Source organism: Melozone crissalis, unplaced genomic scaffold, assembly GCF_028551555.1.
Source record: "Melozone crissalis strain CALT ecotype California unplaced genomic scaffold, PUWL_Pcris_2 ptg000027l_1, whole genome shotgun sequence".
Taxonomy (NCBI): Eukaryota; Metazoa; Chordata; class Aves; order Passeriformes; family Passerellidae; genus Melozone; species Melozone crissalis.
In genome coordinates this window covers 12,292,792-12,306,593 of record NW_026535805.1, presented here as the reverse complement: position 1 = coordinate 12,306,593, position 13,802 = coordinate 12,292,792, and the positions used below count along the sequence as shown (strand labels likewise).

The 13,802-nt window shown below is 34.2% G+C and overlaps 1 protein-coding gene across 1 annotated transcript in view; it reads right to left on the bottom strand.

Annotated features, from left to right (window-relative positions):
* Window positions 1-13,802, bottom strand: part of KIF6 (kinesin family member 6) — a 151,044-nt gene that overhangs the window by 55,997 nt on the left and 81,245 nt on the right. The gene's annotated exons all lie outside the window — the stretch shown is intronic.

The following is a 13,802-nucleotide window of genomic DNA, read 5'->3' as shown; positions in this document are numbered from 1 at the left end:
AGGGGTCTTGAAGCAAAGAGAAGACTAAGTTTCATTTTCCACTGGTTGGAAAGCATTTTTGACAGAAGATTTCTATTATCTGAAAAAGTATATTTCACATCACTTCTCTAAAGTCTCAATGCTTGAGGTATATCATTCCTCAAGATAATTTTAAATGTTCATAAGTAAAATTGAACTTCGAAAATTTAAAATATGTGAAATATTCTTAAGTGTGTGCCAGAGGTATTTTCACAACAGTACAATGCAGTTTGCTTCTGTATTTCTTCCATCTGTTTCACATTGGGCCCTAAGTATACCTTGAATATTTTCAATATTCTTGGAAGAAAAAATCAGGCTTCTTTAATAATGCATTAGCAAATACTTTTCCATACGCTTTTAGGTAAAGCAAGAATTCTACATACACAAATGGTTGGTGTCTTTTTACATCTACAACATGGTGCTTGTTTCCTTTTGTGTACAACAATGTCAAGACTTATTTGGCATTCAAATCTTTTAAAATCATTAGAGAAAAATATTACAGTCTGTATTATTTTCAGTTCTTGCTGCTGGATGATCTATATATCCAAGTAAGATACATTGTATTATTATTAACAAAAACATTCAAAGGCTCAAGGAGAATGAGAGCTGCTGCCAGCATCTGTGTTATCACCAGTACGTATATATCAATAAATTAGCAAGAAGAAAGGATGAGACTTGCACTTAAATAAACTACGGGAATGAAGACAGTTCAGGAACAGAAAGGAAGAGGACTCTAGCACTCAAACTTTGTGAAGAATGCAAAGTAGCTCCACCTTTAATTCAACCTCCAGGTTGCAACTTAAACCTCCAAAATGATACTCCTTAAATTGGAATTTGATTCTCTTTTGATTTTCCCCCTCGAGTCTTTCTTTTGTCCTACCCAGAAGTCTGCCTTCCTCCCTCACAGCTATCCAAGACTCCTCAATCCATTTTGAACAAGAGCTGTAAAACCCTCTAGGATTTCTGCTGTGAAAGAGTTTTCTCTATGTTTAATGCCAATGGACCACCATTACCAGCAACATATGCACATATACCAGTTCTTCTCCAGGCTACCTGCTTTGTAATTTTGGTGTAAGGTTTTTCTCCTTCTCCAGGTTTCTGTAGTTTCTTCTGCTTTCTTTAACACATATTTCTTATTTCATGGGCATGAAATACCTTGTTTTTGGGGTCAGCATCACCAAGTCTTATACTCATTTACATCAGTGAAGCTGAGGCAAGAAATAAGCAAAACATGCCTAAACAGGCTGGGATGTGCAATGCTGGGATGTTACCCCTTACTGATCCATAAGCTGCATTTTAAAGTAATTCTAAATATATTCTGGTGCACCTCATCATATGTATATCAGGATAAGTTCCCATTGACTGCAGCAAGATTTCTGTGATATAAGATACTGTTTATAGGGAAGGCTGGTAGCAAAAAGTAGGAGTCAGGGTTCAATGATCAGTAAAAGTGTAAAAAGATTTCTTTAAAATACAGAGAAAATTTTACCCCTTTTCTGTCAAAAGAATCAGAACATCTGTTACTAATTCAAAAATTTTGAGTTGAAAATAGAACCACCGGGAATGTCTGAATGGCAAAGCATGCAGAAATGCTCCACCCTTTCTGTATATGAAAATCAAGGAAAGATAAAGTGATCCAAAAGATCAAGAGAATTCATGAAAATATTTTTTTTCTGAGGTGATGACCTGAGAGTGTAATGTTCATGTTTCATGCTTGCCTTGTAGAAAAACAGGCAGCTTTGTGAGCAGAATTTTATAGTACATTCATCCCATCTCTAGCACTAATTTTAACATGCAGCCTGAATTGACCCCCTAGAATTGCTTTCGTTGCAGAAAAAGCTTGTATTAAGTGCAGAAAGCCTGGAAAAATTCATGATCAAGCCTAAGATAAACAGTGGCATGCCCTTACTCATACATAACACTGCAATGTAAAGTATTTAACTCTTCTGGCCATGTGCTGCCTTTGACAGTACAAATAAAAACAGTAAAGTAAGTTTGGAAAACAAAACTATTACAGTGATTATTGCTACTGCCTGGCAGAAATGCATCAACCAAAATTAAAGGTAACCTGATAATAATTTTCCAGCACTAGCTTGAAAAGGCATCAGATTTCTACAGCCAAACAAAGCACACAAAAATAGATCCCCAGAACACTTTGGAAGGGGAAATTTTCTGGTTTACACTGTTCATTTTAAGAAAATACAGAAACATATGAAGTAGTAAACAAACCCATTCTGAAAATAGTATAAATGGAATGAAACAGAAAGGACCATTGAAATTGTATTTCAGTATAATATGAGCATACATCAGCTACAGAATAATGTTGCAGCCTATGGGTAATGGCAGTGACATTTATGGAGAAAGTAAGGGAAGACAATAATATCAATAACAGTAAAAAGACTGCAAGAGATGTTGAAAGCTTGATGGAGTAGTTTTGTTTTCATTCTGCTCAGTAGTGAAGCTTATTTCTTTTCCATGGTTGATGTGATATCTTCAATCATGATGTTTACATTTCCTTAAATAATCTGTAATTTCATAAAATAGCCTCACCTTCTTTCAAATGACCTCCAAGTGCCATGGTGCATTAACATTATTGGCATGCTGTTTTTCCTGAGCTTAATTCTAACAAATAAGCTCTATGTTATTTTAAACAAGGTGTTATTGGATTTGTTTTCCTCTAGCTTTGAAATTGAAATCTACGTACAACAATGCCTACAATATACAAACAAAAACAGAATTAAGAGAAGAAACCAATGATAAGGACAAAGTTTTGGCAGGATGGTGGAATAGTTCAGCTAAAACTTCTAGAGAAAACAATTTATTTCACTCAAAGAGCCAAAAAAATCCTCCTCTCCTTAATTACCATGGCATAATGTTACAAAATAAATATTTGAAAATTCTTATCTAAGGAAGAACTATCATATCCTGCAGGATGAGAACCAGGAAACACATGTCATTGAGTCATTACAATGTGACCTGGAATAGTCATTACCATAAAAATAATTCAGATCATTGGAAAAAGCATAAAATTTTCTTTCAATCACATTCATGAAACCCCAGTTGACAGGACTGCATAAAAAAGAGATAAAGTTTCTATCAACCTAATTTTAATTATACCTTTCCTGTTAGATTGTGTAACTTGGCTTGAATACTAAAACCCAAATATGCTCAACTCATACAATGAAAAATTTGCAGCAAACCCATCATCATTTATAGCAAATTCACATAGCTGAAATTTTTGGTAAAATTCAGGTTCAATCCACATCATGAATTTGTGTGTTTAGGAATGTTCTCATTGAAGGTCTGATTTCTGTCTGTTCTCTGACCCAGTGAACTCTCTCAACTTTCATATTAAGCAAAAAAATTTGGTTCAATAAGCTCCTCTGCTGAAATGTGCAAATTACATCTGTCCTACTGAATTTGCCTAAGTAAGCAGAGTGGCAGCGATGTCTCCCAAGCTCTGAACTAGAACAAGATCTGACGTGACCAAGAAATAGAAAGGCTCCTGTGGTATTGATTATGGGCTAAACTCTCAAAACCAGTAATTACTGAAAATACAGTTAGCAAAAACATAATGAGGCTTTTGAATGGTGTTGATTACTTTTTAAGGTGAGAAAAGACAAAAGGGATTTAAGGACTCAGTTGTATGTCTATAGGCGGTAGAAGCCTGCATATCAGTCAAGACTCTGGCAGACATTGCGCATGCTATTCTATCACTAACTAATTTAGAGATTTTAAGCATTTATTTTGTGCTGTTTCATACAAAATGCTATTTACAGCCATCCTAAACACCAAATGTTAATTTTAAAGAAACTTTAATTTTAAAGGAATATGTAGGATAGGTGTGTGGTGCCCAGTTGTGGCACTGGGTCTTCAACTACCAACAAAGAAATTATTTGGATGAATGCTATTTTTAAATTAAATAGTATGAACTGGAATTAATCAAGGACTAGACTGAGAAGGTAGGAGCATGCAAGGGGATGCATGCAAGGGGATGCAAACATAGGCCTTATTTTGTTTTTAAAAGTGATCAAACACAGTTGTCTATTTACATGACCATACTGATACTTAAATGCATCTAACACCAACAGATCTTATTGCAGCATGTATTAGTGATCAAAATTTATAAATATCAGATATTTTTAAAGTACTTATTTTAGTGGGTTTTTTTTCCCATACAAATTTCAAGACTGCTCAATCTGGAAAAGGCATTTCCAGTCTTGAGTCTGGCCACCTTCTGTTTTTTGGTTTGTTGTGAAAGGGTTATTCCTCAGAGTGAGAAGATGTTCATGAAGTTGAATGCATGAAAACTACAAGAAAAATTTACATTGCTCTTCAGTTAGGTCTGGGAAAATCTGTCAAACAATAGCATGAAATTGACATCATCTCTGTCTGAAAGCAGAACCACAGTGTCTCCTCACAATACCACCCTGTAACCAGATTTTGGTCCTGGTATGAGGGCTCTGAGGAGGTTTCAGCAGTCCTCATGCCAGAGGCTGCTGGTTTAACCCACAAAAAAATTGGAAACAACTCTCCAGAAGAGAAGTATTAAGATTGCAAGTTGATCTGTTCTGAGGGAGGAACATTAAGACTGTTGACAAAAGCAAACTCTTGGGAATAACTGTTCAGACAATGTATTCTGATGAGAAATGCATCTGTCCACATATCTGCCCATGTATCTGTTTTGCAGAAATTTTATTTTCAGAGTAAAAGACTGTCATTCTATTTTCTTTCAATTTTTACTAAGTGGTCTGTTAGACAAGAGTTATCAACTCTTGCACTGAAATCAATAGAGGCAAGAAGTCGTCTTGGCTCAAGGAAAAGTCTCATTCAAGTGAGGGTAGTCTGAAGAATTTCAGGATACCAACTAGCATGAATTGTGAGTCGTCATGCTTACAAGGACTGTCAGCCTGTTTGGGCTATTTTGTATTTCCACATATTATTAAATGGGAACAAAGGAACTGCAAAAACTTTCAAAGGAAACTAAAGGCAAATTATTTGGTAAATCTTTGCTATAGAACTAAGGTATTAGAGGTCATGTAAGCACAATTCATTACATCTTTACCAGGATCCATCAAGATGTCATAGCCATCTGTTCAGAATGGAAAAAGATGTAACCGAACTTGCAATATTGAGTCAATAAAGAATAAATACTTACAAATAGGCAAGCAGATGGCAAAAGGATATACAACAAATACTTCCCCACTGCAATGCTCAGCTAAATTTCTCATGAAAAATGTGTGTATTATATATGGCTATCTTCACTAAACTACAATTCAAAAATGGGAAAGACATAAAACAAGGTTGCTCACAGAACTCCTGCAGTGCTAAAGTTTCTGGGGAAGTTAAAAGCTTTGAAGGAAAACCAAAATATTCAGATGCAATTAACTAAATAAAACTGAAATGAGTGTAAATTAATTTCTCTGGCTCTGGAGTTTCTTTGTTTATTTACAGGAGAGGAAGAGGGCAAAATGAACAATTTGTTGAAACCCTGAAAATGATGAACAGCAAAGAACAATCTTGCACAGGAGCATGATGGACACAAATCAAGGACAAACACTATTTCTAATGCAATTAATATAACTAAGAATGGGATTACTTAAGCTGATTGAAATAAAACAGAAAAACCCTAGATATTTCATATAATGTCAACTCTATAAAAATTTTTATAAAGTTCAACTGAAATGCTTCTAAAGAATGCAGCAACTAACTAATTACAAGAATCTCATAAGGAGTAGACTATTACATTAATTAATATTCCTCTGCAGGAGTAGTAATGAAAATATTGAACTGTATTTCAAAAGCAAGGGTTAAATTAAGTATAACCTTTATTTTAAAGAATATGAAATTGACTATTTCAAGATTGTCTAAGACCACAGAACAACAAAAAAACTCTAAATGGGACATGATAGCTGAATTCAATTCCATTAAATTTCTTCAGTTTCATTGTTTTAAGAAATCTCAAGTGGCAGTGCAGGTATGTTTTTAACTCCTCTACTTTTGCAACAAAAGGCACTTGACCTTTAATATCTAATGAAAGAAACATGGTTTTAGGCTCCTTACTGAAATGTGGTGAGTCTGGTTGAATATCAGGTTGAATCTTAGAGCGATATCTATGTGTAAAGATTGAAACTATTGAAATACTGCTCCCTCATTTTCCTCTTCTGGAAAGTTAGTATACCAGCCTCCCTGTCAAATGTTGCAAAGCACAATTTTAGAGAGAATTGCAGGATAAAAGGCAACTGTTAATAGCAACCAAATATGGTCATGACTTCTACCTGATAGAGCACATATTTTCCTAGATGTCAGACTCAGGATCATTTTGGTCTGATTATGTTTTTTGTTTCTTACGGATTTGTAAGACATAATTTGTTATATTTCTCAGATATAATTTTTAGTATCATTTCTCTGATTACATGGCACAGAATCAAGATGCTCTAGAATACCTGCACTAGAACTGATGATTTACAGCATGCCTACTTTTCTGTTGCCTAGTTATATTATAGTATATTCTCTTTAAAAAGCCAGTGGGCATCAGTGTTATCAATGCCAAAGCTGGAGCATAGAAATGAGAAAGCAGTTTAAGGCTATTTGGCAGAAACAAAATGTTTACATATCTCAGCAGTGGGGAATAAAGTAGTTGTGTTCTGACACAAATATTATTGGAGAAATATTTTGCATTTCATGTATGACACCCTACTTCAAAAGAAAAAAGGTCATCTTCTTTTGCAATCATTTACTTCTTTAAAGCTGCCTGTGAGATCATATTTGATTGTATAATACACACACGCATTGAAAGTCCTTAATTAGTAGGTACAAAGGGAAAGCATGAAATGAAGAATGGTAGGCTTGGTAGAATCCCAGTGGGTGGATATGAAGGAAAATATGAAGTCAAACCCACAAGAACTTTAGGAGACCCACCCAATGGTGCTGCCACTTCTAAATAAATAAGATTCATTTCTGCATATGACAGAATCACACATTTCAGATAACTTCTCATAAAACAGGATATATATGTCATACTCCATTATGCAGTTTACATCAAACACCAGATATTACAAAGAAACTGCATTTCCCTTGTTTTTAGGAACCTAAATCTGTTCCCTTCAGTGGTTGATGCAGTTGTAAAAGTTTTACTAAATACAAGAAAGGGCCTATATTTATGCACTTGTGTCAACTCAAATTAGATTTGATTTAAAATCAAATTTAGACCACTGAACTTAAGAAGAGGATTTCAATTAAGATTGAGTAATAGCAAATTAAATTAGTTTTTACATGCTTCATGTACTTGACATGCTGGAGCAGCAATATTTGCACTTCTGTTTTAGACCCAAAAAAGGCTTCTAGGCTCAGAAACTTTTCTGCTTTTTTCAACCAAACCAACATATTTATTAAAAATAGAATAGTCTCAGCATTTTCTCAATTTACATGTTTTATGCTGTTTTGAGTGATAGACACAGTATGTAAATTCTCCTTTTCAATATTATCTTTCTCAATTTTAGAAGAATTACTCTGAGTTGTGGATAAGAATATTTTAAGGGCTATACAAAATGACAACCTACATCAGTGGAGTCATGACAGCTTGGATCAAATGCAAGTGAAGTTTTTTTGTTAGGGACATCTGTAGACATCTGCATGTATTTTTGGTGTCTGGAGCATAACTTCTACCACCAGGCTTGCCAGTAACACCATAAACCACAAAAGAGGCATATTTCATTTTCAGAACACTTTAGGAGAGGGAAAAGAACTTGTTATAAATATCAATCTGGTTTTTGAAACTTACTGTACTTTTAATTTCATATTACATTTTAGCTTTTTCTTTATTAAGATACTGAGGTTTTCTGAAGTAGAAGCTTCTATATACTACATCTTAGGTAGAAAAGAAAAAAAATCCTCTGTAGTGGGTATCATCTTGGGACTATCTTTTTCTTTTAATATTTCATGCTATAAACTACAGGAGTGCAGGGGCAACTTCATGAGAAAATAATTTTTTTTCTCTCCTAGCAGGAACATCAGCACTGAATGGGATATGCTGAGGTAGAGAGCTCAGAGAAGAAACCATGAGATAAACTTCCTGGTAAGCTTTTTATTTTTGCTAGGCAGCAATCTAAATTAACTAATTTTAAAATTTATTATCTGTTTATATTCAAGATGAACACAGATTTATTACTTCCATCACTTAGATCTTTTGGAAGTTGAACATCAGCAATTAAGAAATGAATAAAATTGATCTGTAAAAAAATAGAAATTTGATTATTGCCCTCTCAAAGCTTTATTGGGGTTCATCTCTGAGAATGAGCACAGAAGCCTCTTATGTACCAATGTCCAGACTTGAAAAAACAATAGCATGACAATATAACATTAGGCATGTTATACCTCAGAAGTGACCACAATAAATTTCAAGCACTCACCGACTGAAAAAGCATTTTATCCCTCTTTGAGGGAATCATGTAACTGCTACATTCATTAACTGTACTTTAAGTATACACACAAAATAGAGCCTTCAGTAGTTTCAGCTAATCTCACAACTGGGGTCTTCTAGGCACATGACAAGCTCCAGAAGTCCAGCAGAGTCAAAATGGGAGTCCTGTGCCCATAAATCAGCAGACACTTAGAGAACACTTGTGTAACTTGCATGTTCCTAAACATCTAACCTGACAAAAGGTGTTGAATTTGCTTTGGAATTAAGGAAGTTGTGCCTCTTGTGTTACACAAAGGGTGCATTTTAGTAACACAACGTAAAGATTAGTGAATGTAGAAAGAGAGCAGTTATTTCCAGTTCAGCCACATTCATCTATTCAATTTTTTCATCTATAGTGGTTTTGAAAGAGCAGACAAAGTTTTTTACAAAACTCTCAGCTATCTTTAGGTAAAATTTCTAATTATTTTAGACTTTCCTCAGCTGTTAAAGGTTTTTTTACTGCTTTTAAGAACTCTTTTGACTGCATTTCATTTTGGATGGGAAAAAAAAATCTATCTTGAAGGATTGAATTGTAAAGGAAATATTAAATCTTTGTAGACTGTAGAAAAAATAAAAACTATTCTGAATGCCATGTACATTCTTTTTTAAAATCAGTTTTGCAAAGACCACGAAGTAAGTGTACTTGCTTTCTAAATTAGTGATAACAGTCTAGAAGGCTGAGCAGGTTTAAGTAAAGCTGTAATTTGCATTTTTAATAAAACATTTTGAGCAGAAGCATTCATCAAAACAATTTATTAAAACTACAAATTAGAGCTATATTTCAGTTAGCTTTACTGAAATCCTACTACTCACTAAAAATGAGATAAAGTAAAATGAATAGCTCAGAGTTTAAATCAATTTTTTCTGATAATTATGACAAATAGCATGCTCATCATATTTTTATGAACAAAATTATGCAACACATCAGTAGTATTCCCTTTTAATATTCTAAGAATAAAACCTTCAGATTCCATGAGCAAGAATAAAAATATTAACTTGAACATTCTTAATTTATAATACTAAATTTACTGAAGTTCACAATGGTTTGAGTTATAGTCATTAGCGGTCATTTGTAAAAAGAGAAATCCTGCCTCTATGGAAGTATTGATAAATTAATCAAAATGGAAAAGCAGTAGCTGTCCTTGTTACAAAAATATATTTGAACAGCTGATCAAATTTTTTGGATATCAAATTGCATCTATAGCAAGACATTTTGAAATGAAACTGAAAACTGTTAAAAGAAAAGTTCAATTTCCATCCCTAATACATTCATTCTGTAGAGAAAAGTAAAAGAAATGAGGTATCTTCCCTTTGTTTTTATCAAAAATATTTTGTCTGCCAAGACTGAAACCATTGGCTGTTTCCAGTGCCACTGGATATTCATGTTGATTGTATGTGACCTGTACAGTAAGTATGTAGAATCACAGAATCAAGTAGGTTGGAAAAGAGATCACCTTTGAGATCAGCAAGTCCAATCTGTGACCTAGCATTACCTTATCACCTTATATGTACTGATGTTATGCTGTTTAACTGTTCCTTTCTTGTACTGGGCTACAGAAAGTGTAATATGTAAAGAAATGGCTTAAAGACAACAAGGAGAGCTTCTATACATATACACGTGACAAAAGAAGGCCAAGGAAAATGTGGGTCCCCTGCAGAATGAGGTGGGGGACCTAGTTACTAAGCACATGGAAAAGGCAGGGCTTCTGAATGCCTTCTTCACTTTAGTCATTACTATCACCTCCACCCTTCTGCTATCCCAGGTTCCAGAGACCAGCGGAAAACTCTGTATGAAGGCAGAGACAAACTCCATTCAAATATTTCTTTTGTTATTCTTCTAATAGCTCAAGCTTAAGAAATTCTAAGATAAATCTATGATTTTCTTCACTCAGTAGCTTACAGATGACTTTGAAAAGTTTCATTTAAATAAAAATGCATTCACACTCTACTAATATATCAACCATTGCAGAGAAAAATTCATGTATACTGAACAGAAACACTGCTTTTATCAACAAACATATAACTGACAAACTCAGCTGGACAGTTAGGCCATTGTGAGGTGACCCTTTTTTCTGGTTATAAATCAATAAGTCATTAATTATTGCAAGTGAATATCTGCTTTCATGCTTCTAAATTCCTAATGTGACAACAGAACTCCTATCCTCTGATTGCATCCACCGGTGTCCCTCTTCAGTTACTTTAGGGATGACAGTAATTTTGCTCTAGCAATTTCACCACCAACGAGGTTAAAAATGGTCAATGTAAAACCACTGCAGAGCAACTGCAGAAGGTTAAGTATGTGGATGTATTTTTCCTTAGAGGGGATATATACTTAAGTGAATACTCAAAATGTGTAACTTGCTATTTGAGTGCAGCTCTAAAGAAACACCACCTAAAGACACATTTGAGTGAAGGAAGATGGAAGGAAGTTGGCCAAAGTGTTATCAGGGTCAGTGAAAATTGGTATTGCATTATCCAATCCTATGTATCAGCTAAAAGTCTCTAAAACCTTGCATGTGCTAAACCTGGGACTTCTAACGTATGACAAAATGATAAAAGCAATAACCTCACTTTTTATATCAAGACTAAAAGTAGTAAATGGTAATAAATGTCTTTAGTTTAGATGGCTTGAAGGAATAAAAAAAAGCTTGAGAAATTTCATTAATACTACAGAAATATTTCTGGAATTCAAACAAATATCCCTGTTTATTCCTCTTGGCACAGGCACTCCTCATAGAAGACTGAGAAACATTTGAAAAAACACCACCCATAGGATTCTAATAACCCATCTAGAAGCAATGTTTAAAATCTCTATATTTTAAATTGAAAGTGTAATTAAAATCAGGAACATTAAATTCTCCATCTAGTACTATCATTATCACCTGAAATACAATCCTTAATGCCCATTGTTATTGTGAAAATAGCCAGTCAAATATATAAATATCCCTAGGTTTTGAATTAATAAGACTGAATGTGAGAGTTCCCCACTGCCAGTTCTGCAATCTTCAAATGGCTAAAAAAGGACTATTCTTCACTACATCGTACGTCTAGCACTATGCAGCCAGATCTCAAAGCCTCTTCCTTTCAATCCAGGGCTTCACCTGCACCTTTTCTTCTTTGCACATTCATTTTGGAGCATGGTACATGCACTCTAGGATGATGAATGAAGAACACCTTTTATGTCTAACCACAGTACTGCTCCCAGAACCAAGAAGGAATATAAAAGGGAAATGGAGCAGGAACATATTCATTAAAAATTAGTTCTCTCCCTGACAGTCTCAGGCTTGCTACAGTAAGGGAGATCACACTGGCCATGTACGATATTTCTGCTATTGCTGCTGTAAAAAGTTGGAGTCAGATGATTTTTTTTTTTGTTAAATATATCTTAATACATTTTAATAAAGAACTACTACTTAATTAAAAGAAACTTCTGTTTTGAGCTTAAAGTCATAAAACTATGAGCACTGTAAAATTACTGGACAATTAATTCCTACTCTCCCATACTTTCAAGGTAAAATTCCACCATATTGGGGCACTGAAGGGATTAAGATAACTTTCGAGGGCAGGTCTGCTGCAGAGAATGAATTTATATCATAACAAAGGGAGAATGAATAGCCAGAAATAGCTAATACCTCAAAATTGCCACTAAGTTAACCAAAAGATCTGTGCTATTCATGTTATTTTTTGTTTTCAGAGTAAACATCAGAAATAACTGGGTCAGGGTTTACAAATATAGTTTTGAAGCAGAAGTGCACATATTAACTCCAAATTCAATCCCTGAAACCTCATCATGCTAAAGTAAATTCAAATTTTGGATGAAGCTTCCATCTTAAATTGTTCCTTAAGGCAGGAACTGCCTTTTGCCCTGTAGTTGTGGGTTAGTGTGGCCTATCCCATTAAAATAAGTCCGCTTCCATAACAACAAATTACCACATTCAGCAAAATAATCATTCATTGTCTTCATGTACAGCAACCATTCCCCATGATATAAAAGTCAGATGTGATACTGGAGCGTGGTAAAATAAACCTACAATTTTGCAACATCTACTTGCTTATAATAATTCAAAAATATTTGTCTTTCAGAAATCTATTCATGCATCCTAAGCAATTTCTTGACCACTTTTTGTCTTTTTGTCCCCCCCTCATCCCCCCAAAACTAGAAGGACATCTTCATTATTCAAAATACAAATGATTTTTCTTTTATACAACACACATACAATTGCACAATAACATTAGACATAACCTAAATATGTTCTCTTCAGAGAACTGCTCGCACTAATTTATTCTCAACTTTATTTATTCTGCCTATAGACTCCACAGTAAATAAATAATAAAAGTAAAACTTTGTTATGATGCCTAACATGTCTATTGTGTTAAAATTGGGAATAATCATAGTTAAAAATAAACTAATCTAGGTTCTTCTGAATTATAATTACTGACTTTTATTTCTGTGATTCAAAAAACTCTCATTTTAATCAAAAGTGATGACATTCTTGTACCAGAGATATTAAAGGCAAAATTGATTGGTCACAGAGGCAAGAATACCCTGTTGTCTCTCTGGCTCATGATACCACAGAGATTTTCTGGTGAAAATTCAATGGTCTTGGAAGCTATTTGAGGGAACTTCTCTTACCAAAAAAACAAAACTAGATGAAAAACCCAATAATGTAATATAAAGTATTTGAATCTAATTCTGTTTCCTATTGGCACAATTTCCACTGTGGAAAGAAACTTTTTTCAATTCCTTGTTGACCAAAATTTGTAACCAAGTGAACTATATAATTAACTTGCAACAAAGGACCAAAAGACAATTTTTGAACCAATAACCTCTGTAGCTCTAAATCTGCTTATGTCAGGACATAGAATTAAAAGCAGCTTTGCCCCTTGAAAATCTGTTGAAATAAGTGACTATCACTAGAAAAATAGTATAATTCTTCCTGAAAGCCAAGTACACTATGTTTATTTGACGACTTTAAACTGCTTATTTTCCCGAAGATCAAAGGGGACAATAAATTATGGACATTCCTTGTCATTCAACCTTACTACAACATTAAATGTGCTGTATCAGAGCCATGAGCTCTTGAATCAGGCTTTATTTAATTAAATAAACCTGCTGAAAATCCAAAGGATATATTCCCGGAACTCCTTTTCTTCTAGTATTCCCTAATGCAAGGTTTTTTGAACGGTTCTGATACAAAGCTATGACATTCCTCTGTTTCCAGACACTGGTCATTATTCAAACTCATGTCAGTCTCTCTCTGTACACTTAACGATTAAAGGAAATTTCTGAAATATTTAGAATTATTTCTCCCCAGAATTATAG